The 26,832-nt window shown below is 41.3% G+C and overlaps 1 long non-coding RNA gene across 2 annotated transcripts; it reads right to left on the minus strand.

Moving 5' to 3' along the window:
- Positions 1-21,505: 21,505 nt before the first annotated feature.
- On the minus strand, positions 21,506-25,597 carry LOC148325595 (uncharacterized). Of its 2 annotated transcripts, none has more exons than XR_015846181.1 (5): positions 25,370-25,597; positions 24,665-24,844; positions 23,923-24,068; positions 21,781-21,836; positions 21,506-21,699 (listed from the first exon to the last, which is right to left on the minus strand). It is a non-coding gene; the product is annotated as an uncharacterized LOC148325595 (long non-coding RNA). The 2 variants fall into 2 exon arrangements; XR_015846180.1 differs by having other exon boundaries at positions 21,781-21,839.
- Between the last annotated feature and the right edge of the window lie 1,235 nt (positions 25,598-26,832).

Raw genomic sequence — 26,832 nt, forward strand, 5'->3', positions numbered from 1 at the left:
CTAGGTAAATAAAAACAAAACACAACATCAAATTGTAAATGTGTATCAGTTCAAACTATTAACAACCGAGATAAAATCAGCAAATATTGCAAAATTAAAGAAAGAAAGCATATCCATCATAAATCTCATCATTGGTTACAAACTTTACAACAGAAAGATATTGCAGTAATCTATAAGGTAATAATACCCAACAAATTTTGACGGGATGTATTTTATTTCAAGAAAGGTTGAGATTGCATTCCTGGAGGCATATGTCAACATTTGTTGAACATAGTTTAGTATTTTGGTGTTTTAACGTTTTGAAACCTCCAAAGATTCAATAAAATGAAAATCACAAAGTTCCTTATTCTGCTTAACCTATTATTGAGTCGTTTTCTATGATGGAGTAGAAAATAGTGTGGGATGTGGGATATGTCAATGAATGGAGCTGTCATCTCTATCAACAGCCTCTCATAGAGCCACACACTCTCCTTTATTGTCTGTGTATTCATTTGACATGGCCACAGTGGCCAAGGTAAATAGCTTTTTGTTTGATAATCATGCCATGTTGTTTGCAGTTCAATAAATTGCGCCTCAAAATGTTTGTTCCAGATGAGAACACGTGTTGCATTTTTTCCATTGCAGCAAATCATCAGGTGTGCAAAGCTGAGTTACCGATTGGAATTTGTCCTGTTCTGTCTCATTCTGTCCTCTCCCTTAGTGTGCGGCAGGCCTTTCACTGCTCTCTCTTTTTTTTTTAATCAAACCCCATGATTAAAAGAGCAGAAAAGTTGGCAAAAAAAAAAGTTTTAATAGAACATTTAGGAATACTAAAGAAACACATTGATACATACACTGGGGGAAAAGTTCCTAACTTAATCATGTTAGCTCATCCGAAAGATCTGTGACTGCACAGGTCCCTGTACATCCAAGATTAATAATGGCAATCTCAGCATAGCTTCATCAGACATAATGCAACAGGAGTGCAACTTCAAGCAAAACAGCCTTAAATCTGATGCACAGAAGCCAGTAAGAGGAAACTGACCATAAAAATTTTAAATAAGGTTATGAATGATTCAAAACAGCACTCCTTATGAATTAGCTGATGGTATAAGTTGATGAAAATACACAACCCAGTAACTTGGGTGCAGTCTTCTTTCATCTCTTCATTAGAGCAGAGTTTTTGTTGTCGTCATAATCGTTCATCAACATCAAACCCCAAATTGCCACGGACAGTAAGCACTTTGGTTTTTAATTGGGATGCTGTAATGTTTCTGGTTAAGTAGAGCACCACCTGCAGAGGTTGCTCTGCTGAATGATTCAGAAGACTTCACATATCCCACATACCACAGCAGGTATTTCACAAAACTGCATTCTTCTTTTGTACCCTCAGTGCACATTAACTGAAAAAGAAATCCCAATTGAAGCACTCTTTTGTGGTAATTGCTTCTTCAACCAGCTTCCCTCTGTGCTCATGGATACAAAATGGTTTAATGAAGTTCACCCAAGTATCACTTGTAAAAGTGCTGAAATGACCCTGAGAGGGGTGCAGAGAGAAAGTGTCATTGTTTTCTGTCAGAATAAATACATACTGTGTGGTAGGGCTCCGTTATTTTGATTTCCAAAAAAGAGGCCGCTTGGCCCAGCCTCGATATGCTGTAATGATGTCTAAAGATGTCATACATTACAACTCAAATCATTTTTAAGGAGGGCTTTGTTTTCACTAATTCATTAAATAAAGAAATAATTATATAGATTTTTTTTACATATAATCATTGGTAATTTAATCAATTAATGATGCATTTATTTATTTAATCCCATATTTATTTATTAAATGAAACATTTCATTAATTAATGAAAATTTGAATTATTTTCATAGTGTATTTATTTAATTTTGGCCCTTTCAGTCCTCCATATTAACATGCCTACAGTTGACGAATATTAATGACATCCCCTGATCTTGACACCTAAAAAGGCAAGGAAAAACTCCCTAAAACCCAATGTCAACCTCTCCACTAAAATTATGAATCAATGATGTCAAGAGTCCGGAACAGTGTGATGGAACGCTATCATTTTCGAGGTGGCGATATAAGCACAATTTCAAATTCATCGACGTCAAAGGCAAGTAGTCTTTGAGAAATGCACAATTTTCCGGAGACCGTAAAATCCACAGAGTTGAGGGAGACTGACAATAACTAATATAATCACTGTGCATTGTTTTAAGTAACAGTGTTCAATTTAATCCCACTTGAAATATGAAGCATAAAGTGTACATTTGTGGTGATATTAATTCAGCCATGGAAGCAGTTCATTTATTACGTGCGGCAAAGACATGCCGTTATCTTTAATCGTGTCTCCATTAAATAATCGAGGAGCGTTGCCTCATATCCTCAAAAGATTTATTCTTCCTCCTGCCTCGATACTATGAGATGATGAAATGAGCCCCTACATGCGCGACCATATTTACTTGCAAACACTGCACCATCTGACATCTTTTTTCTTTTTTTTAGGTGCAGGCCACTCGGCTCCGTGCTTTGCGTGCATGCATGTCATATCACAAATGCATTGTGGTGATATGAGAAGTAGCATGTTTTTTAAAGGTGAACATGAAAAGATTGGATTAAAAAAAAAAACTCAATTGGAGGATGAACACATTTGTTTCAGATTGTGAGATCTTATCTCATTTTGCTAAACTTACTGTGAACATAGTTTTTATGGTTTAACTGTTAACATTTGAAAGAGATACTGGACGCACAGAATGTCTATAAAACCACTTGTCCGAGATTGTAAATTTTCTTAAATTGCCTGTAGACTATGGATTTAATACTATGTTGTAGATATGATTACTTGGAATGTGACCAAATTACAGTGCAGAGATGTTGACTTTACTTGTTATCGAATACAGAGTATTCAATCTATTTTAGAAAAGCGCTATAAAAGTGACAGTGAAAGACCGTTATTGTAAATAAATGTGTGCATGTTGTTAAAATGTATACTTTTGTAAAAAAAAAAAAAAATAAATCTATTTGAAGTGGAGGCTAAATTTCACATTGTCAGTTTCAGTGCAATCATGAATTATTGTTTAGATTTAATTAATAATTACCTGTCCATTCTACTAATTTCGAATGTCTCTTGAAAACTGTTTGGGGGGAAAAATCTGGTAATGAGTAATTTTATTACAAAGTAATTCAATTACTAACTTTTTAATGAGTAACTCTAATTACTTTTTTAAAGTAACGTTCCCAACACTGGTCCGTGTGTGTCATTCATTTTTAGCGGCTGGCAGCATAGACTAAGATAACATTTGACACAGCCATTGCCTCTTGCCTGTCTTCTACTCCGGTACTTGACCTTCTACATTGAGTGGCAAGGCAGGAGAACAGAAGTTTATTTGAGAGCCAAAATATGCATTTTACATTGGGTTTCATTTGAGCAAAGTGATATCTACCCACAAAGCATCATTTCTGTCAAAGCAACTACAATTGATGGAGCCAATGTGTCTTTCGAAATGGGACAAAATCAACTTGTAAGCAAAGATGGAATGGGCTTCAGCATAGAGGAACATGAGAATGGTAAATCACAACAAACAAGGTTTTGATTTAATGACACCAATTGTGATGTCAAAACATGGCATGATATTTTAGGACATTGTAAAGTGGATGATGTGTTGAAATTGCAAAGTGCGGTGAATTGAATAAGGATTAAAGGTGACACAAGAATGCAATGTCAGTACAGAGGGAAAATTCATCAACAGTAGAAATAGGAAATCCGATGTAAAAGCTAGTGAGCCAACAAGTCAAGATGGCTACAAATATGCAGTCTCATTCGCAGATGATTTTTCAGGGGCAATATCTGTTTTTATTTTCTCAGAAAACAAAGGTGACACCATGTTAGCTGAAAAATTCCTTGCAGGCAGGGTCCCATATGTCAGTGTCAAATTCAGATAATGGACAATGGTACTTTCAGTCGCTCTTAAGGGATCAAGCCATTAGACATGAACAACAGTGGAGAACACTTTTTCAAATGGGACGGTGCTTGTTAGAAGTTTGTATTTTATGCTTGCTTGTTAGCTTCCTCTTCTTAGAAGAGGGGCTACCAAAATCGCCGTGGCCCTATGCTGTTCAAAATGCAGCTCATATCCATAACAGATGTTATACAAAGACAGGATTAAAAACAATCCATATTTTGTGACGACAGGAAGAAAGCCAGATCTTTTAGAAATGTGGGTGCTTGGATCAGAATGTTATGCATATAAGCATGATCACAAGAAATTAGACGCCAGATGTGAGAAAGGAAATGTTGTTGGGTACCGTAAGAACAGCTCTGCATATCTGGTATATAATCCACAAACAGAAAAAGTATCAAAAAACACATTGGTAAAATTTATAAACAATAACGGCATTGAAAGACAAACAAATGAATATGATTCAGAAATCCTGGGAAGCAGTTGTAAATTTCCTGGCACTGATGATTGTGATGATAAACCACACAGGGGTGGCAAGGTAAGTCATGACGTATTTGAGAACGAGAGCGCAATAAATGCAGATGCATCACAGCAACATGATGAGGCCTCAGAAATGAGAACAAGGCAGATGCAGGGACTGACTACTGTCGGAACTACCACTAACCAAGAAGGTAAACTAATACTCCAAAATACTTGGATGATTATCTGACAGATCTCATTTACAATGATGTGGTCAACACAAATATTGATTTTTGTCACATGCAGGGCAATATGTGGCATTCCCTAAACCAGGGGTGGGCAAACTTTTTGATTGGCGGGCCACAATGGGTTCTAAAATTGGACAGAGGGTCCGGACCAGGAGCAGATGGATGGAGTGTTTTGGTAACCTCACCTCATTGGAGAAAAAAATACATTTAATTTTAAATGAAAGTGATCAAAAGCATTAAAACAATATGTATGTCTTTGGAAAAACCACAGTATTTAGAAAATAAAACATTAACAAGGTTTATCCATTTACATTTTTTCAAGTTCCTGGGGCAGGATTAAAACGTTTAACGGGCTGCATGTGGTCCCCGGGCTGTAGTTTGCTCACGCCTGCCCTAAACAGTGTAGTACAGTGAAGCCCGGAAGTTAGTGGCGGCATCCGGATGGCTACACACAATGACGAAAGAAATATAATCACTCAGAGAAAATAATATATGCTTTTAAAGAAAATTCTACAAAAAAAGAAAGATATATAAAGCTCAAGACGTTGCAAAGGGCTACAAGACCACTACGAGACATTCGCTCCAACAGTACGGGCTTTGGTGCTGGTAGCTGTCCAAAACAATCTCACCGCCTATCAAATGGACATAAAAACAGTGAATTTACATGTGCCAATAGATGAAGACATTTTCATAAAGCAATCAAAGGGTTTTGAAAAGATATTAGAAAAAGGAGAGAAGTTGGTGTAAAAGCTAAAGAAATACTTAGATCAAAATCTAAATCAATCTGGGAGAAACTGGTACAAACTTCTTGATGTTGACTTAGCGCAAGACACTTTCAAATCAAATCTGATCACTGTGTATATAGAAAACAGATGGAAAATGATATGATCATTCTCGTCATTTGGCAAGATGATCTAATATTTGCAACAAGCAACAGTGATACTCCAAAACAGTGAAAGGGTTAGGGTCGTGCAACATCTCTCTCTTTCTCTCCACTCTTCTTCAATTACCTGGTTTGATAATTAAAAAAATAGACCCCATACCTGATGCTTGGTATTGGCAGCATCAAACTTTTCGCCTGTTTTTCTTTTGCTGAGACTAGAAACAATTATAAACAAGGCAATATACCCAATTATTATTTGAATGCACACTGCACACAAAGTCAATCCGTTTGTTTTTACTCACGCTCTCAAAATGTTTCCCTTTGTTTCAAGTGAGTCGTACGGATTATAGGTCATGTTAATACTGGAGTAACTTTTGAATTACTTAATTTGTGTTTTTAATGTCGCAAAAAATAGCATTGCAAAAAGAGTGGGTAGATTATAACCACCAAGTTTAGCAACATTTCCAGAATGTTTCATCTGCATTTTGACTTTAGAAGCAGCATTAATGCGCAGCACTTTCCTTGGACTTACTGCACATAAGTTTAAGTGAATTGTTACGTTTTATTTGTTCATTGTTATTCATAATTTTTGTTCGTGCATTAATAACATTTTCAAATGTTATCTTTCTTTGTGTTTTTAATACACACCTGACAAATACACCACATTGCAACCCGCCCCATTTTACCCCAAACTCATAAAAACTTTACCAAATCTGTTCTGAAAACTAATTTAAACTAACGGAATTGGAAATAAAAAGTCCAAATTAAATCAAAGCTAAACTAAAATGAAAAACTATAATAACAGGTTCATTGTTTTGAGATGATGAAAGCAAGGGAGGTGCTCGCATTGTAGCATTTATTTAAGGAGTGATGTGTTGAATATTTTGCTCAAACGTCAGGATGTTTCTATTTGTTTTGTAATGGATACCATATGTAAAATTTACTGCAAATTCATGAATATTACTTTACTGTTGTAAAATTTCGGTCCCTTTTATGGTGATCCGTGAAGAAGAATGGGAGAATTTAAGGAATAAAAAGATGGAAGCATACTGCAGTTACTGAAATGTGTTTGTGCTGTGACTCACAAAATCAAAAAAGTATGGATAGCGAAGCTACAAACTCAACAATATGACTAGTTTCTTTCCATTACGATTTTCTGTTTCTGGTTCTTGCATTGCAGACATGACCCTGCCAACAAGCTTCCACAAACAACAAAATAGTTTAGCACCCACAGTGTAAAGTAAGGGAGTAGATTGTGATGTGGAAGCAGCGGGTAAATAATTTAGCAAAACAATCAGAGAATTTAATTTTGTGCGAATAGTGTTATTGAACAACTCATTTGAGAATAATTGATTTACTCTATGGTAATTGCTAAACAAGCAAAGCAGCAATAATGACAATATAGGAGATAGAAAGAGGAATCCTGCAAAAGGAATACATTTGCCAGAGGCCTCAGTGGAGCCAAAAACTTGGTTTTCTCATTAAAACTTTAGCCATTTTTGAATTACAGGTTGCAGAGTGGCACCGCATTGCACTGGCCTTACTTGCCCCAGCCTGGCCTCTGTTGCTTTTCCATTACATCAGGCACTAATAAACTGGGGCGGGATCAACTGAACTGCGCAAACCTCCATTGCACAGTGCACCCTCGCATCGTGTGGGGTTCTGCCATAAGATTTCATGAGACTCGACTTGGTTTTGCGGCAATTGATAATTGTAAATAAGCCCATCAAATGCACAGAATGTCACACAGATGAAATATCACATTTCAGATTCAAGTGAGTGAGACAGAGCTGCCCGCCAGGCTCTGCCAAGACATAAAAATATACTACATAGAGAACACTACGGATGGGGATGGAATAGTGAAGTTTGAGGACCGCCAGGGCTTCGGGCTGTGCTTTCGGATGTTGGAGAGTGAAGATGACAAACTGCCGTTGGCAGAAACTCAGAGAGACTTGCTAACATTTTGACCACAGGCTTCACTATTTCATCCATTGGACCATATGAAATTGTAAATATGGTTGAGAATTGCTGTAAAACATCAAATATTGTATGTGTACTGAGTAGAAGGCCGCCTTTGTCTCACTCGCTGAAACCAAAAATTTGGCGTGTGCAGTGGAGTTCCTTGCCACAAAACGAAACGCCTACAACTGTCGGGCAATCAAATAACAAGCTCGGACTGCATTGCAGAATCACCTCAAAGGAGGTGATTTTGAAAAGAAGTTCCATTCTGAAATGCGATTCCGATGTAACCACAAGGCCCCGAAACGGTGCACAGACAATCTGAGGGCAAAGCAGGGCTGTTTCGGTATCATGGAAAAGTAGATTTTGGTGTCATTTTTTTTTTTGTAACCAACTACACAGCAAATTTTGCAGAATACATTTTACTCTGAGGATTTGAAAATTTGGCATAAAATTTAAAATTTAATTTAAATTCAAATGTTATTGTTTACTGGCACCAAATATAGCCTTCCATCCATCCATTATCTGTCCCGCTTGTCCTCACTAGGGTCGCGGGGGGTGCTGGAGCCTATCCCAGCTATCTTCGGGCAGAAGGCAGGGGACACCTTGAACTGGTTGCTAGCCAATTGCAGGGCACACAGAGACGAACAACCATCCGCGCTCACACTCATACCTAGGGGCAATTTAGAGTGTTCAATCGGCCTGCCATGCATGTTTTTTGTTATGTGGGAGGAAACCGGCGTACCCGGAGGAAACCCACGCAAGCACGGGGAGAACATGCAAACCCCACACAGGAAGGCCGTAGCCGGGATCGAACCCACGACTTCTGCACTGTGAGACCATCGTGCTAACTAGTCATCCACTGTGCCGCCCCAAATATTTTTCTTGTTAGAGTAAAATGTACTCGATGAAATTTACTGCGTACTAACTAGACATTAAATGGCTTGACTTAGAAAAACCCAGGTCAGATGCAACTTGGCAATTGTGCATTTTTTGTGATGTGTTTGCAAACAACGTTAATGATACATCCTAGATGACTCACAAAAGAAACATCTGGATTAGTCAGCAGCTTCAGTGTAACGAGTGTTTGTCAAATTTGTGGTGAAAACCAGTACGGTTGTTTGACAGTGAGCTCAATTTTGCGCTGCTTGGCAAAGGCTGTGACTACCTGTGTACTTTTTTTCCCCAATTTTTAATAATAAAAAAATTATTTTTTTTTAATTAAAAAAAAATACTTTTTTCTCATTGTCCTTATGAGGTGTATGACATTTTGAAGGGGGAAAAAACTAATTCCATTCTATTTTGGAATGAGGCTGTAACAGCAAACTGCGGGAAAAGTGAAGCACTGTGAATATCGGATGGTGAATGCTTTTTAAACTGTCAGAGTGTCTCTTAAACTAAGAAAAAGTAAAGTCAATGTCACGTGTGGAGTGGGGTTTGGACCCAAAAGCAGACAGGAGACGGAGGTGGCGACGTAAAAGTCTTTATATACAAAATTCCAAGTAATACCAAGCAGGCCTGGATTCAGAACACATGGAAAATGGCTGACATCCTCACACGAAGAAAGCTTGACGTACTGACGATGTGTCTCTGAATAACTTGCTCTTAAATACTCAAGGAATCAAGCCTATATGACATCATAAAAGACCAGAGCATAAAAGGACCATAGCAACTGTGTAGCAATGGACACATTAAGGCATATCACAACAGTTACCCCCCCCTCAACGGGCACCACCTGGTGCCTTTCCTGGCTTGTGAGGGAACTCACGGTAGAAGTCCCGTAGCAGAGAGGGTGTCAGGATGAGGGATCTCGAAATCCAGGAACGCTCCTCAGGGCCGTAACCCTCCCAGTCAACTAAATATTGAAAACCCCGACCACGCCGATGTACATCCAAAATCTTCTTCACAATGTAAGCAGGGTGACCATCAACGTCCAGTGGCGGAGGGGGGAGCTCGGGAGGAGGACTGAGGGGGCTGGAGGAGACTGGCTTCAGGAGGGAGACATGAAAAGTTGGGTAGACCTGGAGGGAGGCCGGGAGCTTCAAACGGACAGCAGAAGGGTTAATGACCTTCTCAATTTCAAATGGTCCAATGAATCTGGGGGCTAGTTTGCGGGAATCAGTCTGGTAAGGTCACGGGAGGATAGCCAAACCATTTGCCCTGGACGATAGTCAGGGGCCGGGGATCGATGTCTATCGGCCAGTTGTTGGTTGCTCTGGGCTGTGCAGGACAGGGCGGCTCGGGCATGTCTCCATACGGCATGGCAACGCCGCAGATGAGCGCGGACAGAGGGAACGGCGACCGCTTGTTCCTGGGAAGGGAATAGTGGAGGTTGATATCCATATGCGACCATGAACGGAGACATGCCCGTGGATGATCCATGGTAGGTGTAGGCTCCAGGAGGCAGGATGGCGGGCCGAAACACACCTGAGGGATGATTCCAGATCCTGATTGACTCTCTCTGACTGTCCATTGGTCTGGGGATGATAACCTGAAGACAGGCTAGAGGACGCTCCCAGAGCTTTACAGAAAGCTTGCCATACCTGGGATGTGAACTGGGGACCCCGGTCAGAAACAATGTCAATGGGGATGCCATGAAGCTTGAAGACGTGGTTCACTAGGATGTTTGCCGTCTCAAATGCGGATGGAAGTTTGGGTAATGGAATGAAGTGAACCATCTTGGAGAAACGGTCAACTACAGTCAGTATGACCGTGTTTCCCTCGGAGGGCGGCAGGCCAGAGACGAAATCGACCGACAGGTGGGACCATGGGCGGCTGGGGATGGGCAGGGGTTGCAGAAGACCCATAGGGCGATGGTGAGAAGGCTTCCCCCGAGAGCAGGTGTGGCAAGCAGCGACGAACTCCCTCACATCTTGAGCCATTCGGGGCCACCAGAAGCGTTGCCGCAGGAATTGGAGGGTTCGATTCACACCAGGATGACAAGCCAACTTGGAAGAATGTCCCCATTGCAGGACTTGAGAGCGGACAGAATCTGGGACGAAGAGTCGATCCGTAGGGCCCGAGCCAGGATCTGGTTGCTGTTGTTGGGCCTGCAAGACGGCTTGCTCAATGTGCCACACAGCCGCCCTGATGAAACATGAAGAGGGGATGATGGTCTCCGGATCCTGCCTCTCAGAAGGTTGATCATGCATGCGGGAGAGAGCATCAGGCTTAACATTACGGGAGCCTGGACGATAGGAGAGGGAAAAATTAAAGCGCCCTAGGAATAGGGCCCACCGGCCATGTCGGGAATTCAGGCGCTTGGCAGATTGCAGATACGTGAGGTTCTTGTGATCTGTTAGTACCAGGAAGGGGTGCTCAGCTCCCTCCAGCCAATGTCTCCACTCCTGAAGTGCGGCCACCACAGCCAACAATTCACGGTTACCAACATCATAGTTTCTCTCTGCGGGTGACAACTTGCGTGAAAAGAATGCACATGGATGAACCTTTTTATCTTTGGAACTTCTCTGGGAGAGCACGGCTCCGACCCCGGAGTTGGACGCATCCACCTCGACGATGAACTGTAGAGCAGGATCAGGATGAATGAGGACCGGGGCAGAGGTGAACAGTCGTTTGAGGCTTTTGAAGGCAGCATCAGCTTTGGGGTTCCATGCGAATGCAGAGGCTGTGGAGGTGAGTTGGGTGAGGGGTCCAGCGACCTTGCTGTAGTCACGGATGAACCTTCTGTAGAAGTTTGCAAACCCCAGGAACTGCTGGAGTTGTTTGCGTGAAGAAGGGACTTGCCAATTAGCCACTGCCTCAATTTTAGCGGGATCTGGCCTAAGCTGACCCTGGGCGAGAATATAGCCAAGGAAGCTAACAAAAGGGACTCCAAACTCACATTTCTCTGCTTTTACAAAGAGTTTGTTTTCTAGGAGGCGCTGCAGAACTAATCTAACGTGTTGGACATGTTCTTCTGGGGTTCGAGAGAAAATCAAAATGTCATCGAGATAAACATACACAAACTGATTAAGCATATCTCGGAGAACGTCATTGATCAGTGCCTGAAACACGGCTGGAGCATTACTGAGACCAAAAGGCATGACTAAATATTCAAAATGTCCAAGGGGAGTCTTAAATGCTGTTTTCCATTCATCTCCCTCCCGCATTCGCCCCAAATGATAAGCGTTGCGAAGGTCTAATTTGGTGAAAATGGCGGCTTTATTGAGAGGCTCCAAACAAGGGTCAATGAGGGGGAGTGGATACTTATTCTTAATCGTGATGTAATTTAGTCCTCTAAAGTCAATGCATGGTCGTAGGGTCTTGTCTTTCTTGTCCACAAAAAAGAATCCAGCCCCAAGAGGAGAGGAGGAAGGACGGATAATACCGGCAGCCAAAGAGTCACTGATATATCTCTCAATGGCCTCCCTCTCAGGGCGCGACAAGTTGTAAAGTCTACTAGAAGGTAGGGGAGACCCGGGGAGTAAGTCAATGGCACAGTCGTACGGTCTGTGAGGGGGAAGGGAAAGTGCCTGAGACTTGCTAAACACCTCCCCCAAGTCGTGATATTCAGGGGGGACCAAAGCAAGATCAGGGGGAGAAACAGGGCTACAAGGATAGGATGTTGGAGATGCAGAACGCAAACAGTGTGCATGACAGAAAGTGCTCCAGCTAACTATGGATGAGGAAGTCCAGTCTATGTGCGGGTTATGAAGTTGTAACCAGGGTATTCCAAGAACTACAGGGGAAGAAGGAGAAGAAATGATTAAAAACCTAATGAGCTCTTGATGGTTACCCGAAATGGTAAGAGAGAGTGAAACAGTCTGGTGTGTAACAGTACCTAGGGGGCTTCCATCGATGGCGCTGATCGGCCATGGCGAGTCTAAAGGGGACATGGAGAATTTAGCCTTAGTAACAAATTCTTGGTCAATAAAATTTTCATCTACCCCTGAATCAACCATCACTTTAAGTGAGACAGAGTAGTTGGGGGAGGAGACAGTGGCATGCAAGTTAATGCGACGAGGAGGTTCAGTAGAGGTTCTAGTGTCACTCACCCTAAGGCAGCGTTCTGTGGTATCAAGAGGACCCCTGGGTACGAGTGAGCACTGATTGATAAAGTGCCCAGGCTTTCCACAGTAGAGACAAAGACCCCGCGCAACCCGCCGGGCGCGTTCCTCCTGGGAGAGGCGTGTTCTGCCGAGTTGCATGGGTTCTTCCCCGGCAGAAGCAGGCATCAAGGTGCTTGTGAAAGGCTGGGCGATCCGTCGCGGAATGGCCGTGTGAGGGGAGTTAGGGTGGGCAGGTCTGGCACTCCGACGGCGTTCTCTGATGCGGTTGTCAATCCGAATCACTAAGGAGATTAATTGCTCGAGGGACTCAGGCTCATCCCGTGTAGACAGTTCATCTTGAAGCTCTTCGGACAGTCCGCAAACGAAGGCTGTTCTCTGTCCTGCCTCATTCCATCCTGTTTCAGAGGCTAAAATCCTGAACTCTATGGCATATTCTGCAGCTGACTGCGAGCCCTGACGTAATGCCCATAGTCGTTTGCCTGAAGAGTCGGTACGGAAGGGCTGATCAAAGACTCTGCGCATCTCCTCAGAAAAAGCAGAAAATTATCTCAATGTTTCTGACTTTGACTCCCACAAGGAATTGGCCCACTTCCCTGCTTTTCCCCGAAGCAAGTTAATGACATAGGCCAGCTTGGCGCGATCATCCAAAAAAGCGCTAGGTTGCTGCTCAAAAACCAAGGAACAGTTTACTAGGAATTGGCCACAGGCTCCTACCTCCCCAGAATAATGTTCAGGTGGCGGAATGTTGGGTTCACGGTGAAAAGGCACAGCAGTAGCGGGTGAGTTGGTCACTCCTTGATTGGACATGTGGGCCGGAGTGGATGTCATCTGGGTAGTCGATGAGTTGACGGTGTTGGAGAGGTTCTGAATAGATTCCATAACCTCCCTCAGGATTTGGTCGTGTTGGCCGAGCAGTGCCCCTTGTGCCCTCATGGCGCGGTGGATTGGGTCTGCTGGGTCCATGATGGTCAGTACGTGCTGTCACGTGTGGAGTGGGGTTTGGACCCAAAAGCAGACAGGAGACGGAGGTGGCGACGTAAAAGTCTTTATATACAAAATTCCAAGTAATAACAAGCAGGCCTGGATTCAGAACACATGGAAAATGGCTGACATCCTCACACGAAGAAAGCTTGACGTACTGACGATGTGTCTCTGAATAACTTGCTCTTAAATACTCAAGGAATCAAGCCTTTATGACATCATAAAAGACCAGAGCATAAAAGGACCATAGCAACTGTGTAGCAACGGACACATTAAGGCATATCACAACAGTCAATATATGAAGTTATTTTCTTGTTTGCGTCAAACCTTTTGTTGTTGAATAATTTTTTTTACATGCTTTTAAATACGTATTATCAAAAAAATGAAAATGGATACACATATTTGTCCATTTTTTTATTTCAGTCTTACACCTGATTAATAAGTGTATGGCCCCCCAGTAGCACTGAGGGAAAAATTGTATACCCCCCCCCAACATTTAAGTTGCCCATCCTTGATGTCTTCAGATCTGTAGAGCATCAATCATATTCTTGTATTATACAAGATTGAATATGTACAGATAAGGTAAATAACATGTAGAGATCAGTAGTAGTAATACAATATTTATTATCAGCTATGATAATATTGCCTGTATAACAAATGCAAAAGATGTATTCACTTTTGCAGGTGAATTCCCTGAACCACCTATAAAAGACTGGAAGCAGTACTCTAAGCAGGAAAACTTTGGAGACGTATAGTATTTTTAATGTATAACACAAACGTCGAAAATTATACAGAGAAATCAATGGCCAAGCATATTGAGTTCCAATAAGAAGTGTGTGCACTCAATAAAAACGAAGATTAAAAGTTTACAAAGCACTGTGCCGTCCGTGATAATAAAAAAGAAGACTGCTGTGCTGACAGGGCAAAGAGTGAAATTACAATGTTCATTAAGCATTCACTAAATCCTCACTCAGCTGGGAGCAACATCTGTCTTGCTGGTTAATACCACTGTACATCTCACACACACACACACACACACACGCACGCGCACACGCACCCCCACGCACACGCATAAACTTACAGAAACACGTACACACACTTAATCACACAAGGAGAGGCAAAAAACATGCAAATGTGTTTTCAGGCAATACTATGAAATATGTAGAATAAGGGGAAGAGTCAAAAAGACAAAGCAAACAAAGACTTTATGACAAATTAGACCAGAAATATGCACCTTGAGATGTTTTCAATTTTATTTAAGCGAAACCTTATTTGGCAAAAAATTAAAACTTGACTTTGTTAGATGTTTATTAAGCTCCTTTTGATTTTATTAATTTATTAAGCCTTTTTGCTGAGCTTTGTCTACTCTTCATTCCCAATATCATCTGCCGTGTGTCTGGAATTTGCTCGCTCTTTGCTTGATTGACTGCAGGTATCATTTGGGTTTGAGTAAACTGTGTTTCATTGTATAATATCTGCAGGGCCGCTCAGACAGCGAATGCCCTCACTACTCCTGCATCGTCACGCGACAGAACTTAATTTATTTTAACCAATATTTTAAAAAGAAAAAAAGCTGTGCGCTGTGCCTATTCATTTTATTTTCAGGAACGTTAGAGTTCGCAAGCATTAACTAAAGATGTCCTGCACTTAACTTGCATGATGTCATGACCCGTGTCGGGCATGTCGGTGTTTTTGTTGTTGTTTTCTTCCCTCCTTCCTGCCATGTGCTTTTTTGTTATTGTTTTGTCAGCTGTGTGGGGGCGTTTCCCTCTCGGCCGTCTCGTCCTCACCGGCCGCGCACCTGTTCCCTGTTGGCCGTCACGCCTGGTCCCAATCTGCTCCCTCACGACTAGACTATTTAGGCTTTCCATGCCGACAACGCAGTGTCGGGTCATTGCCGCATACTACGGACTTCCACGACCGCGTGATGTCATGTTTCATGTTCATGTTCATGTTCATGTTCATGTTCATGTTCATGTTCATGTTCATGTTCATGCTCGTGTTCACGTCCTCGTCCTCGTTCCCGTTACGTCCCTCAGTGTTTTGCCCCGGCTTCTGTTCCTCGTCCTCCTTTCCTGTCAGTCACGTTTTGGTTACCTTGTTATTTTTGCTCCCTTCCCTGTTGTCTCTCCTTGTGGACTTCCTGAAATAAAATCCCTTAACGATACCCACCTTCCTGCCTCCTCGCCTTTTGGGTCCACCTCCTCCTCGCCGACCGGCGATCTTGACACATGAGGCTTGTTTGGCCACGTTTGTGTTATTTACTTCTTATTTGTTGTTTTATATTAAAAGAAAAATGTTGGCACTAATTTGCTTACAATATTAGGTATTTAATAATTTGGCAGCAACAACAATAATAATAATAATACAACCCAATGATACATTGTACATTTGATCTTATATCTTTAAGAAATAAAGATAAAAAAATGTGTACGTAATTAGGTATAGGTACTCATTTTTTATACAAATTTACCTCAGCTACTATGCTTGGGCTCGTTTATCAAACAATTCAGAAATGCATTAATTCTCACTCTTGTTTGATATTAGGTTAAAGTTATTTTGTTTTTGTATAAATATTAATTGTCAGTCCATTGCAATGAAGTGTAAATTCAACGACTGAACTCATCTGGACCAAATTAAAATGCATTAAGAGACAGGAAAATGTCAATTTTTCTAGGGTGTAGTCCTGACTTGACTTGTGAAGTGGTAGCTCATTATAAAGGCTCCAATGCTTTAATGGTGTTGTTTTTGCAATGACAAAAAGTATAAATTAATAGATTGCTGCAGTCACATTGACATGATAGATTTAAGTGTCATCAATAACAGCACGATTGGTGCGGTGGATCACTTAGAAGGCCAACGAAGGAAACTTTGCTTAGGGCCCCCAAAAGACCAGGCCCTAAATATCGGCTCCATAATAGGTGCGCTTCGGGTACAAATCTTGTTTCACTGAGCTATTACGATAAAAGTCCAATGTCAATCTTTTCCCTCTGTGTTTTCAGAGTGCATTCAAAATGCATCGTTTTGAGATTATTTCTTATTTCCTTCCTGATTGCATAATGCAGTATATCGCACAGTCAGTAAATCCGCTTTGTATTGCAGGTTTCAATTTTCGCAAAATACGGTGCATGTAGTGACCATTTGAGCCCACCTCATATTTTTTTTTAAATTATGCATTATGCAAATGTTTAATCCATAATAATGTCACTTTGTCGTTATTGTATCATTCCTAGTGAATTATGAGTACTGATGATGCGGTGGTTCTTGCAGTTCAAAGACAATCATTTTGCTAAGTGTACCAGTATTGACAGATTCCCTACACTTGTGTACAAGGCGCAAATTAATTTTTTTTGTAATGTTGGAATTTATCTTTATATCAATGTTAGAATTTAACTTTAACCCAATGTAAACTCAAATTAGTAATCTGACTCCAATTTGCGACCTTCCCCAACACTCACTCATCCAACAATATGCGCGCTCGTTCTGCAATAGAAAGGTATCAGGAAGCCGGCATTTTCACACACGAAGTGGATTTATTCCCAATACAGATTTCCTACATGGCACCTAGATCTCGGATCCCTCTCAATACAAGTCTACACCTCTCTTGCCACCAGCGAATGTGTTCTACCCCCGAGTTGCCCAGTACTGATTCATACTATACAACATGCAAATGGCACAGACAAAGGCATCCTGGCATGATTCTATTGGCTATGTGTATTGCAGTTAACTTTAGCTCGCTCTCATTGGTCTTTCTCCTCCCGCCGAATCCCGTGGCGACTCCTCCTGCTTGTGCTATCCCCTGATGGCCGCTCCTTCCCGGAGTCATCTCGTCTCGCTCCCTCCTTGCTGCTATCACCCTTTGTCCTGAAACATTCCACTCGTGCACGCTCTTGCAACCCCCATTCTGTTGCGCTTCACCAGTCACACTCTCAGCATTTTACAATATCACATTTTCATACATTGGATGCACCAACATCTAATGAACTATGTTAAGCTCAAACTCTTATATTCCTTTAATAGTCAAATGTATGAAATCCTTTAAGTGTAACTGAAGTTTAGACCATGCTAATGACCAGACACTCAAGAGAGGAATGCAGGAAGATTAGATCACAGCTGCACCACAGGAGGTGTGAACGAGACCCCTCTGAAACAATGGACTTCCATGCCAGGATCACAAAAGTGGCTCAGAGCAGTCTAACCTTTGTTCAGTTTTAAATTGACTGCCATTTACATTATCCTTTAGTAATAATTTTGATAATGGTTTCAATTTGTGGACCGACATCGTCATCATTGCTGCCAGAAACCATTTCTATCCCATTGAAATGAACAAGAAAAAACTCAGTAAGTAAAATGTTTCAAAGCGGTAAACGATAACAAGGTAACGCTACAAAGCTCACAATGTTATCATGACTTTGCATTGATTTCTGCTAATGGCCAATTTAGCCACCCGACTTAGACTCGCATGCATCAAATGGACTCAAATGAATGAATTTTTACATTTAGTGTCGATGATTAGCTCAAAACACACAATCAATATCCAAGGTTGATGGCATTTGGTGGATCGACGCAAAGTGATGACTAGCGACTTGTCTTGACAATGTTGCAAGTCTTTCATTCTTTGGGCATCCTTCAAATAATATGAACAGGGGCTGTGAACGTAAATGCATATTTGAAGGACTAATCTCTAAGATGGTGTATATAATAAACAAATCATGCTTAAATTGGGGATTTGGAGTAGTTATATGGCGTGAGTCTTTGATACAGACATTCTAATAATGTTACAGCTCAAAAATGATGAAGGTCCATATTACTCGATGTGATTAAGTAAAAGAAAAGGCTCCTCAGTTACGCACTTTTCTGAGACTTGAGAACGTGCGTATGGAGGATTTTTTTGGGTCTGTTGTGTCACGATCCGTCTGCGGCGTCTCCAGCGAGTGGGCGTGGCCCGGCGGCTCCGCTCCGGGAAGCGGCCACGAGCGGGGCGCGCTTCCGATCACCACAGCTGCGCGTCATTAAGACGCTAATGACTGAACTATTTAAGCAGCCGACGCGGACATACCCGCGTCGGATTATTGTTCCACATTGCTCATGCTATTGCTCATGCTCTCGTTCACAGATTGTTCTGCTCGCGATTTGCTCTTGTTCTGTTGTTTGCGTTTTCATGTTTTTGAATTTCCCCAGCTACTTTTCGGCTCGCTTTCAGTTTATCGTTCTCAATTGGATTTTGTCTTCACCCTTTCGTGGTAAGCATTGTTTTTCGGTTTCTTGCGTTGCAAGCGTTTTCTGTTGATTCCTTATCTTTCCCTGGAGTGACTCGGTCTCCCAGCGTTTTGTGTTTCGCCTCTCCGGCGGCTGTACTCATAGAACCCTTGCGGTTACTAAATTTATAGATACTGCTTCATAGTGATTATTGTGTATTGCTTGACGGCTTCCCAATAAACATCCTGTCAATCAATTCCTCCTGAGTCTGCGATTAAGGATCCACCTCCCACCGCTTTCCAGCCTCGGCTGGGAAGCGGCCCTGACATGTTGTTTGCCCGACAGATGAAGAGGACTTTCATTGCACAGGAGGAAGAAGCTAAAGTTAGCGATCAATGACTTTTCTGGATGTGTACAAACTAGCCGTCTTGATCATTGTTTGGAAAAAAATGCGTTTAACGGCATTAAAGAAATAAAGTTATTAAAAATCCGTCTGTGTGACCTCTTTCTTTGCAATTATCCTATTTCATAACAGCAGCTAATAAAGTGAAGCTGCCAACTTGTACAAATGTGTTTTTGGGCTAAATTTAGCCAATGCATCTATTAAGTAGCTATGTTTTGCAGTCTAAAAATGATGGCAATCGTTTTCATATGTTTCTATGCCAGTCCATCAAAGTATCCCTAGGTTGAAGTGACTCTATGGTGCCAAAAATATCTAAATGAGAGAAAAGAAGGCACACCCTGTTTTTCTACTGATGGAACTTCAAACATGCATTCAGTCGTAAGCACAGTTTACTGATTACATAAGTCTTATTTGATTTATTTGATGTAGAAATAATGCTCTCCTTCAAATTGTAGCCAGGTCCTATTAACCTTTACACAACAGATGCTGCCCAAAGCACACCATACACGACATCTATCTAACGAGCCATCTGATTGGCTGAGGCTGAAGCTCTCCCAGAATGTTTTGCAGCACTTGGGATATGAATGGCGTGAGAGATACATGTTTTGTGTTGATTGAATTTCTTTGTTCCTTGTTTTGGTTGTTTCATTGTTTGCTAGTCGGAAGCAATTCTCGGACGCCCCCCAGACAGTCACATATCCGGGAGAAAAAAAACGAGAAGCAGGAGGAGGATCAGTAATAGGATCTAGATATATATATATATATATAATTTATTTTTTTGTTTCTTCACAGTCCTAAAACTATGATGACAAAATGTAATTTCGCGATGAAGGAACATGCGGGTCCGTTGCTGGCGAATGTGTAAATGGCCCTGCACCACAATGCTGTAGCCATATCATTGATCAACTGACTTTTTGGTTTAACTATGAGACAATCAAGACAATCAATGAGCTTCACTGTCTTCCAGTGCACCACTGATCACTTTATCTCTGCTCTTATGACTGTCCAAACTGTTGTACGGCTGTCATAGGGGTGGTATTACGGCGCAATGGTACCTCAACAGTGCAGAAAGTTTTTCTATACTTAGATGTCACGTCTTAGTTTTTTCGTAGTTGCCTGTTCCCGTAATATTAGTGTAGCTCTTAGTGCAAATTTGTTGTGTTTAACATACTTGGCCAATCCAGATGATTCTGATTCTGAAAAGGCTACTGCTTAGCTACTAGAACAATTTGGTGGCATTTTGGATGTTGTTGATGATTGGACAAATAAAGATTTTCAAGAAAATTATGATCTCTTGTTTTTATTCTCTTATTAGCAAAGATTTGAACAAGTTCAGCAAAGCTCATTTGCTTCCCATTGCAAATGCTTTGATAAAACCGACACTGGTTCATTTGCATACTGAAGAATGATTGAAAGTTGGGTCTCTGCTCACAGCGAGCCAGAAGAAGGCCAATGCTCTGAGCAGAGCGAAACAAGACACGAGAAACAACTATATATATATATATATACAACTATATATATATATATATATATATATATATATATATATTTGAGGGGGCAATCAAGAGATTGCTGCAAGTGGAGAGATATATATTTTAGTGGAATTGTTTTGGGGGGCACGACATTTATTTGAGGGGGCCAAGCCTCTTCTTGCTCCTGCCAAGACCCTGATCCATTTTCTGAACCGCTTATCGTCACTAAAGCTGGAGCCAATCCCAGCTGTCATTGGGTGAAAGGTGGGGTACATCCTGAAGTGGTTGCCAGCCAATTGCAGCGCACACATCGACAAACAACCATTCACAATTACACTCAAAACATCCTTCTTTCCACTCAGTTCTGAGGATGTAAACCTGTAAATTCTCCGGAAAAAGAATATCACCTGATCTTCTCTCTCCTCCAAGACAGTAGTCACCCCTAAATGCGCACACACACACAACCCCATCCACTTTCAGATCTGTGGTGCATAATTGAGCTCCCAAATTCTATAGAGGGGAGAGGATTATTTGTCATTACACTTTCTTTTTCATTCTTTTAAAATTTGCACCTCAGGCAAACAACTATATGCCCCCACCCACTCCACACTACTGGTCTAAAGTACATTTAAGAGTGTTGGACCTTATTTGACTCAACACTGACACAAAGACAAAATACAAGTTCCCATGGTTACACAGATTATGAACTGAAGATAAGACGCACAGATATTGCGGAGGGAATCAAATCTCAAATGTCATTATTGAGTGCTTGAGAAAGAAAGTTCTCTCTAGTCTCCAGTCATAAGATGACCGACCTGAGTCTGCAAGATGAACGCTGCATTGCATCCATTTATCCACATGACTAGATCGAGTCTCTTCTCGTGATAATTTAATAGGATTTAGTGTGAAATGCAGTGCAGTGTACAGCAGTTAGTACAATATGGATACATAATTGTCCACTGCTTGAAAAGCTTTATTATTCAATTGTACCAGGAATCATTATAATGACCTAGCCCAGCAGTTTTCAAAGTGCTTCCCTTGTGGACGCCAGAAGACAAAAGGCAGGCCGCAGGTTGCATCCGGGATTGGTCACCAGTCAGTCAGCCACAGGTCACATTCAGACAGAACAATCCACCTTCAAATCTAACAGTAAATAGTGTTCAATTAAAATAATCAGCATGGAAGACGTAGTATGTGCGGTACATATGGGAACAGAATACAAACTTCACAAGGAAGGATGATCCAAGATCCAAACAGAACCTCTGGAATGTGAGTTTGTGCTGCTGTCAAAAAAAATAAGTCACTTCAAATTTCAGCAGGACCTTGGAATGACTTTTTAAAATTGAGATTATTTTATTATGGACATTTTTAAATCGGTCTTTAACTTATAAATAATGTTATAGGTAGTGTTCAAGTAAAGACACCGTTCCCGTGACTTTCATTCTTTTTATAATCCACGTCACACTAAATGGGCTGACTGACCAGCCAGGAAGTAATGAGGAACCATGCTCGAACAAAAATAAAAGGCCCCTTAAAAGCCTGGCTTTATCAGCACAGCTCAGAAGTCTTGAGGTGAACAACTAACGCGCAAGACAAGGAAGGTGTGCTTCTTATCTTTGACAGAGGTCAGCTCGAGCGAGGAAAAATTGAGCAGGGAGAAGACGGAGGGGGATTAACTCCAATCCTAATTACGGGCTGCCTGGAAATGACGCTTCAGCCAATCAATGAGGGAGGTCAGAGTAATTCCTGTTGGGGGCAAAGCTGGACATAAAATGTAAATTGGTCACAAAGATACTCGCCAACCTCACACGTAGAGTAGACGATAGGCATGTTTTAATCATCTTCTTCGTTATGTAATCAGATAACACATGACAGTTACTGCACTTACTCATACACTTACTTTATACATTCACATTTAGCAAAGGGAGTTGATTTTAGCAAAGGGGATTCTAGTTAACTACAAGAGAGAGCAACATGAAATAAAATGATGCAAAGAATAAAGCATGTTCTTTCCCGTGGTAAATATTTCATCAACTACCCTATATGTATGAGATATGTAAAGTGGAACGTGACACATAACTGCCAGTTGTTGCAAAGTATTCCATGTTATATCAGATAGATACACTAAGTTTATTGAAAGTCAAACAGTAATGCGGGTGCTATTGCAGCGTGTTATGTGGTGCTGGGTGAAGGCCACTGAGTGGAACCAAAAGAGACCCTAATCAATTGTATTGATATTTTATTAACTTAGACTTCATTTCAAGGGGTGTTTCATAAAAATTAAACGTGATGCTGCATCGTCTTCGTTCACTGCATGTGCAATTCCGACATTTAAACTGGCACCTGGTGAAGATCATAGCTGCAAACCAATCTCAGTGTTTTCTAATGAAATGGTGCTGATGGCATTACTTCTCTAATCTAAAGACTGATTGAATTTCAAGTTAGTATTTAAAGCAAATAATTTGAGCGTGTAATTGACCCTAATGTTGAGTCCAATCATCCCTGATGTGTTGAAACATATTTAGTGAGGCATGACGAGGACAATTTATAATCACATTTATTCCTTTTTATTAAAAAAAAATAAAGTATCCAATTTCTATAGAACTTTCCTCTGGTGGTTTTTATTTTTAGTGTCATTACAATGTTATCCATGCTCCTGTGTATTATTTTTGTGTCTTTTTCCTAGTGTTCTTTTTGTTTCTTTCTTGTCCTGCTTATTGTGTCCACCTGTGTTCGTTTAACCAATCCCTTGTGTCTAGTGTGTTGACCAATCAGTTCAACGTGACAATCAGCTTTTCTCCCCCCTCACATCAGGTGTACCTCATGCCGTTAGCTTGTTGTGTTTGTTGGTTTCTGTTCAGTTGTTGTTCTTCCCCTGCCACATGTTATGAATGTGTACTGGATACGTTTTGTGCTCTTTAAATTGTAAGGTTTTGTGAGTTTTTCCTGCTCTCCTTCTTCCTGTGAAGCCACCACCACATAACGGCTGCCAGTTTGCTTCTGTAGGTCCATTTGGGTAATTCCACAAGAATAGGGTATCTAGACCGTGATGTTTCTGAATTTGAGTCTGACTCCAATCCTGAATTAACTCACCTGCTCTCAGACTCAGATTCAGATTAAGATGTTGATTTTGGTTTTCATTTCCTGAAATGTGCAATGTTTATCCAGTCACAATGATTTTTTGTCCGATATTCCGCAGTGTTCCCCTCGTTGTTGTTCTTCTTTTTCATGTCTTTCTCTGTCTCTGAACTGCCAACCTTTTCTCGGGTACCCGTTTGACAATCCACACAGGAAAAACTTGTGGTGGATAACTGATGTGCCCGAGTAATTGTGGTCATTGCACTGTTCAACCTGTGTCCACATCACCTGTCAGTGCATCCTGTTGTCCCAGCTATCTCCCATAGAGCAGTCTTGAAAATTCCTATTTGTTTGTTGTCCAATCCATTCTCCTGGCAGGCCCAACTGAGTCTCTTGTGACTGACGCCCCAGCTGACACCCGGAACGACCTCATACTGAAAAACATTTATTTTACCAAAGCACAAAAAATAGGTTATTCCTAGTACAAGTATTCCTCAAGAATAAACAAATTAAATAGATGTAATTTCCTCAAATCATATTCATGATTTGGTTGAAAGCATAATTTTTTTGTTTGTGAATTGGCAAATCTTAAATTGAGCAATCTTGAAAAAAAAAAAAAACCCAAATCTTGACTTACAAGACTTGTGTTTTTATTAGAGGCACATACAGCATTCTTGCAAACAAACTTGTGTTCACTTTTCAGTAAAAAAAAACTGGCATATTAGAAATCAACAGAATTAAAGATGGAAAAAAGAAGAAAAACATCTCAATTGCTGAATGTGACCTCTATGAACAAATTTAACAGCAAATAAAATTCTTCTGTTGAATGTTGTCATTTTAAGACCAATGTCACATTTGAACCACAGAAAACTGAATACAACCTACAAACGGTAAAAAGGACACACTAAAATGTGTTTCTTTGGCTATCCAACATTTTTTAAACTCACAATGCACACTTTGCGTGTCATTTTATTCAATTCTCTCTCCATGAGTATTTTTTGTAGTGTATCAGAAGTGTATTTTAACTTACTTCTGTATGACAGGTTAAACAGCATGGCACATCCATGTGCAAGGGATGGCAACTGACAAAAACCTTCACACCTTCAATAACAACCCCGATATCACGTGGTGGCTGAGAAGACCCTCTTCCTCTCTGACAATAAACACTGCACTTGACAAGCTCTTGTTCCACTTTATCCTCCAGACCAACCTGATAAAAGACACTTAGATGAAAGCAATTTCCCCAAGACAAAAAAAAAAACAAATAACTCTCCTGATTAAATTTAAATAAGAATAATTTCTAAGGCTCTAATGAAAAACAGTAATACATTGGAGCCATGTTCTTCTCTGGTGATAGCAACCATGAACCGTAAAAACAGTAAAAATCTGTGTATAATTGGCGGTTATTGTATATGCAATAAAAAAAATAAATAAATCAAACACTCCATGACTGTCACGGCTGGAAAACGGAGGGTGGACTCTTCAAACGCTGACACGAAAAAAAGAGGTTTACAAAGATATTTATTATGACCGTCAGGTTATGAATCAATCAACAAGAATATATTGATATGTATAATTAGGGAGTATAAATGGCAATAGGTTATCTATAATTACAATCGTCGCAGGTGACGAGAACGAAAAACGCTGGCGGCGACACTCACACCAGGAAAGGAATAACGAATAAACAGAAAGCGCTTGCAAATGCAAGGAACACGAATAACGGAGAATGGCTTACCACAAAAGGATAAGGAAGAACCCAAACAACAAAACGAGAACGAAAAGCAAGCCGAGGAGTAGCTGGACTAAATAAACACAAAAACGCAATAGACTACACACGGAGTAAACAGGGCAGAGAACTAGTACACAGAACATGAGCGTGAGCAACGCTGGAAAATAAACCAACGCGGACTGGCCCGCGACGGTGGCTTAAGTAGCCCGTAATCAAGGACGAAATGCGATTCAGCTGTGTGGCTCGTGGGCGCGTCTCTCCCGGCCAGGTGACATGCGACGGGAACGAGCACAGGAGGGAACGCCCACTCAGCTGTAACAACAAACAGACGGATCATGACAATGACGCGCAAATGGCTATGTGGAGTTATATTTACCAATGCTTTGAGAAAAAGAGTTAAGGGGGAAGTCAACCCAAACTTATTTTTTTCCAGCTATAGAATATGACCTATGCAGGCCAAATGAGGTATTCTGCTAAATATTGTGTTTGTGGAATAACAGTCAATCCACCTGTTTTTTGCCATCTCAGGTGGTGGCCATTCTGTCACTTCTGTTGACTGAAAATGACATCACAGTTGCCCAGGGCTCAGATAATGACCAATCATGGCTCATCTTCAGAAAACAGGTGAGTCCCGGGGCATTGGAGGCACCATCCAAATAGACATTTCCCCACCACATAAGAATTAGAATTAGAAATCCCTTTATTGTCATTGTACTCAAGTGTGCAACGAGATTAGAGGGCCCCCCTCTCCAGTGCAATACAACAATAATACAGACAAATATATAAATTAGATAAATAAATAAGAGAGTGCAATGGAATTTAGTACTGAATAGTGTATATAAAAACACATCACAATGCTGTTCTGCAAGGTAAGGGTGTTCTCGTGTGTGTGTGAGAGTTCAGAATGGAGATGGCTCTCGGAAAGAAACTGTTTCTCAGTCTATTGGTCCTCGATTTGATGCACCTGTAGCGCCTACCAGAGGGCATCAGGTCGAACAGGTGTGAGTTTGGGTGGGTATTGTCTTTGACGATGTTGAGAGCCCTTCTGAGGCACCGGGCGGTGTAGATGTCCGACAGTGAGGGGAGAAGGCAGCCAATAATCCTTTGCGCTGTTTTGACTGTCCTCTGGAGCCTCACTCTGTCCGCCTCAGTGCAGCCGCTGTACCAGGTGGAGACACAGTACGTCAGCAGGCTCTCGATGGACGAGTGGTAGAAGGCTAGCAGCAGCTTCCTGTCCAGGTTGAATTTCCTGAGGACTCTCAGGAAGTGCAGACGCTGGTGGACCTTCTTTACCACTGCTGTGGTGTTGTGAGTCCAAGAAAGGTCGTCAGAGATCTGTACTCCCAGGAACTTGAACGTGTGGACCCTCTCCACACACACGCCTTCGATGCAGAGGGGGGGCGGCACCGTCTTGTTCCTCCTGAAGTCGACGACAATCTCCTTTGTTTTTGCAGTGTTAAGGTGCAGTC

This window comes from Idiotropiscis lumnitzeri, chromosome 12, assembly GCF_059441095.1.
Source record: "Idiotropiscis lumnitzeri isolate Australia: NSW breed Sydney's pygmy pipehorse chromosome 12, RoL_Ilum_1.0, whole genome shotgun sequence".
Classification (NCBI taxonomy): Eukaryota; Metazoa; Chordata; class Actinopteri; order Syngnathiformes; family Syngnathidae; genus Idiotropiscis; species Idiotropiscis lumnitzeri.